Consider the following 5,167-nt stretch of genomic DNA (forward strand, 5'->3'; position numbering starts at 1 on the left):
TGTTATTCTCCAGCACATGATCTATGCAGCCCAAAAAGATTACAAAAAGAATAATGTGCCTTATGGCATGGTCCTGACTAAAATCTTCAGGCATTTTGGAGCATCTCTAGCATCTGAAAAATCTTTGATCAAAATTTCCTAGTTTTCCACCAAAAATTTATCTCATATGCGCAACACCGCCTCTGCTCCAACACCTACTCCTCCATCCTGTCCCATCTCTCTCAAAAGGAAGAGATCAACAGGAAGACGACCTTCCAAAAATCCTATTTCTTTTTCCTCTCCTTCTACTGATCCCAAGGAAATCTCAGACAAAACTCCTACACCAGAACGTTCTCCACCTCCTCCAGAATGTTCTCCAGAACATATCCCATCACATCCCACTCTTTTTGCTCAAACATCTGGCACTATCCCTTCACATATTCCCTCTTATTCTCAACCACTTCACTGCCCTACACATGACTTTAGTACTCTCTTGTCTAATCCTCTTCTGTCTACCATGTCTCCACTATTTGTTTCACCACAGAAAACCAGTTCCTCCATTTTTGGCATAAGTCAGTTTTTGAACTTTCCCGCTACTGTTGACCACTCTACCTCATCTGTTGGCCCCCTACCATCTATTTCATCTTCTTTTGCCTCTCTTCCATCCTTATCTGTCATGCCTATACCCTCCAACACAGTTGTTGCTACCTCTTCTCAACCCTCCACTCACCTTCCCTCCACTGACACCTTAGCTGCACCCTCAAACTCTGATATCTCGGCTGCTCTCCAGATCATCATGACAAGACAAATTCAGCATGATCAAGAGACTGCTCTACTCAGAACTTGGATGGCTGATCACCTTGCTCCCAAGCTGGGAATTCCACCTCCGCCTTCTCATCCGGTGCCCCCTCCCTTTCAGATCCCTCCTGCTGGAAAATCCTCCTCCTCCGAAGGATCTTTTCCCTCCCTAGCATCTTAGGTCTAACACTTATGTATTTTTGTATGACAAAGGGGGAGAATTAAGTTAGATTTTCATTTATTTTGTCACTGTTCTCATTTTGTATTTCTGCCACTTTTGATGTATCTTTGCCAAAATTAATGAACTTTTGTTATCTTTAATGAAACTCTTTCTGATTGCATTCAAATATTTTATTTTATGTTGAATTAGCAAATGCACAAATTGAGGGGGAGCTGGTACAACTCTCTATATTAGAATCAAATTAAAATCTAAATTAATATGTTTGTCATCATCAAAAAGGGGGAGATTGTTGAGACAAACTCTTTATTTTAAAGTTTTGATGAAAATAAACAAAGGTTACTTAAGAATGTTAATTATGATTCTAAATGTTATGTTAATTTAACTTGTGTTCTTGAGTGGATTTAATTAAGAGCAGAATCAAGCAAATACAAGAAAACACAACAACAAGATCATTCTGCATCATAAACAGAGAATGATTTTCAGCTTCACCAAATTATCCATCACAGCAACTTGGTCAAATCTTTTCTATCCATGTGATAAAAAGTTTGCTCTGGAAATTTTTCATATCTAATAAATACACGACAAGGAACAAGTACGAATAATCCAGACTAAAAAAGGATACTTGATCACAAAGATCAAAGGGTTCAAAGATGAACAAAAGTCATGACGGCCTAAGAATTCCAAAATTCAAATGTCAAGAAAACTTGATCAAACTGGGTATATGACAAGACAAAGAACAAGGAAATACAGAACATTTAAAACGGGAACTCCAGAATGATTATTGAAGCTCAAGAAAGTTCAAACTGATAAAACCAAGAACGTTAATCATTCTCCGTTTTTTGCACATCAACAGCAGCTTTGCATTCTCTCTGTTTCAGTCTGCAATTCGTTTTTAATCTTCTCCAACCTTCTCTAGCTACACTCAATACTCAAGGCAGATAATGTACCATCCAAGATCAATGAAGAAACGTCAAAAGAAAGGACTGAGATGCTTTAAATGCTAGACCATTAAAAGTCAAAAAGCTATTTTCAAAGAAGGATTATTTTTATTCTAAAAATAATGGTTCAGTAAAAAAGCATAGTTTCTCCAACAGCTCTTGTATCTTCATTCAAGTACATCTACAGCCTATAAATAGAAGGCCATTATCCCAGTTCTTAGCAGAAAATTCAAGTGCTGAAACATCCATAAATCAATCACATACATACTTGAAATTCTGCTCATTCGCAAAAACAGGGGTTGTCATACATTCTGCTATTTTGCAAAAACAGTTGCTGATTCATCTTCATATAGAGATTGTGTAATTATCAGCAAACCCTCTGTAAAGAATCTATTCTCAAACAAGAGTTGAGCAATATCAGATTCTGTCAAATTCAATCATTTGTAAAAACTCAAACTATAAGAGTTTCTTTATAGTTTGTTTAAGATTGCTTCCTATCAAGGTTAGATAGGTGTTGTAATTGCTTTCTGGGTGGAAAGTAATTAAGAAAGAAATAGATCAAGGTCGATCTATTCTAGGTGTTGTAAGATTAAGAAGGCTCTTCATTTTAAACACTTAGTGGAAAATCTCACAGTGTGAGGACTAGACGTAACCCACGTTGGGCGAACCAGGATAAATCTTTGTGTGGTATTCTCTTTCCTATCTCCTTCTTTATTATACTGCATTAATCATTTAAGATAAAATAGAAACTGATTTTCTGCTAATTTAAGAACGTTCTCTGTTTTATAACATAAACCAAGAACGTTCTCTGTTTTCTGTTTCATAACCAAGATCATTCTTGAGTTATTTTCTTAAGTTTTAACAGGAATTTTTAAAAGGCATATTTACAATTCAAACCCCCCTTTCTTGTAAATCGACATTGTTACTTCAATAATAACTTACCTTTCTAAATCTGATTTTTGCACCACAAAGTTCAATAATTGTTTTAGATGATAACGTTTGATTGCATGTACACATTCATCCTTGTTCTGAAACTTCATTCCAACTTCAAGAGTTCCACCTAAATTTGGGACTTCGTCAATGAACATGTGATCAAATTCAGTTGGTTGGTTTGCGGTGGATAGATTGATGTTCTTCATGTGGAATGGTGGATCGAATACAAGTGGGATAAGTTGATCTTCTGCTTCCATATCTTCATCAACATCATCATCGCTAGAATCACCAGATGATTCATCGAAGTATGTTTCATCATCTTCACTATAATCACCTAATTCTTCCTCATTGATATTATAATGGACACTAAGTGGAAGATCACATTGTGGACTTGTTGGGAGAGATTCGTGATAAAGTTGTTGGGAGACATTGTGGACATGTTGAGTTTGTTCATTTTGGCTAGAGTATGGTTGATAGTGTTGTGATGGAGAATATACGTCGGGTTGATAAGGGCTAGAGTATGGTTCATAGTGTTGTGATGGAGAATATACGTCGGGTTGATAAGGGCTAGAGTATGGTTCATAGTGTTGTGATGGGATATAGTTGGGATTAGGCATGTTTGAGGTTGATGGTTGATTTGTTGAATTAGGACCACTTTCAAATGTAATGTATAACTCAATGGTGCCAAGTTATGACCATTGTGCATAAACATCAAACATGAGTTGAACATCTTCGTCATCACAAACCTTCATCAATTCAAATCTGGTTGTATTTTCACCAAAGAAGACAAGGTGTTGATACTCTATATCAGTTATCGTCACGTTGTCGTCGAACTGCAACTTTTTCTTAATGACATTCTTTAGACGAGCAAGGTTGCTGCTAGAATGTACTTTGAACGCCTTTTTGTAATCACTTACAAATGTTTTCCCTTCAACTCCATCAACAATTGAACCATTGTAATAAACAATACAAATGACTTGTTGAGAAGCCATGATTATGTAATTGATAGAATGTATGATGAGATAGAAGGTATGATGAGATAAAAGGTAGGATGAGATAGAAGGTGTAGTGATATAGTGTGATCTAGTTTTTTATTTATAGAAGTTAGTAGGATTGAATAGATCAATTTGATTGGTCCAACTAAAAGTATGAGGATTGATATTTTTCTACTAAACCACAACCGTTGATAAATAAATTTGGATGGTCAAGATTAAAGATTGAATAGATCAATTTGATTGGTCCAACTAAAAGTATGAGGATTGATATTTTTCTACTAAACCACAACCGTTGATAAATAAATTTGGATGGTCAAGATTAAAGATTGAATAGATCAATTTGATTGGTCCAACTAAAAGTATGAGGATTGATATTTTTCTACTAAACCACAACCATTGATAAATGAATTTGGATGGTCAAGATTAAAAATTGAATAGATCAATTTCATTGGTCCAACTAAAAGTATGAGGATTCATCATCAAGCATCCACATCAATCGATTAAAAGAAATGAGCGGCTGAGATTTATCATCAGGAGATCGTTGTCTGGCCCTGCGACCTCTCAAAGAAGTCGTTTCCTGGCCCTGCGACCTCCTGAAGGGTTCGCAATGTGGGGATGCGACCTCCCACGTAGCTGAATCTGAGGATCGCTTTCTGGCCTTGCGATTTCCTATATAAACACCCCAAACCTACATCAACCAACATCATCAAACACACTTCCTCTATCTTAATCTAAAAATCACTATCTCCAACTTCTCAAACACACTTTCTCCGATTTCTCAAACACATTTTTTTCAACTTTACTGATGGAATTATCCAAAAATCATAGAGCTGAAAGTCGATACATTCAAGCATTTGTAAGTATTTTATATTAATGTCTTATATATTATTAATTTATATATTATTAATTTATATTTTATATTATTAATTTCAGAATCCCTCAAAGGATAAACTAAAATGTCATGGTCATGCCAACAAAAAACTGAACGAAGCCATATTACCGTATTTGCAACAAGTTGGATTTGGTGAAATGATCAAACTTGAAAACTACAAAATCGACGTCGGTTTGATTACTGCTATGGTTGAAAGATGGAGACCAGAAACTCATACTTTTCATCTCCCGATAGGTGAGTGCACAATAACTTTAGAAGACGTATACTATATTTTAGGATTAAATGTGTCTGGTATTCCTGTTAGCGGTTCAAATTTTGTGAATGTTTAAGATGTTTGTCAAGAATATTTAGGAGTTATCCCACCTGAGGGAGCAACAAAAGGTAATTCTATTAAATTAAAATGGCTCAAAGATACTTTTGATAATGTTGGTGAAAACGCATCCGAAGTAGA

Source organism: Cicer arietinum, chromosome 1 (genome assembly GCF_000331145.2).
Source record: "Cicer arietinum cultivar CDC Frontier isolate Library 1 chromosome 1, Cicar.CDCFrontier_v2.0, whole genome shotgun sequence".
In the NCBI taxonomy this organism is placed as follows: domain Eukaryota; kingdom Viridiplantae; phylum Streptophyta; class Magnoliopsida; order Fabales; family Fabaceae; genus Cicer; species Cicer arietinum.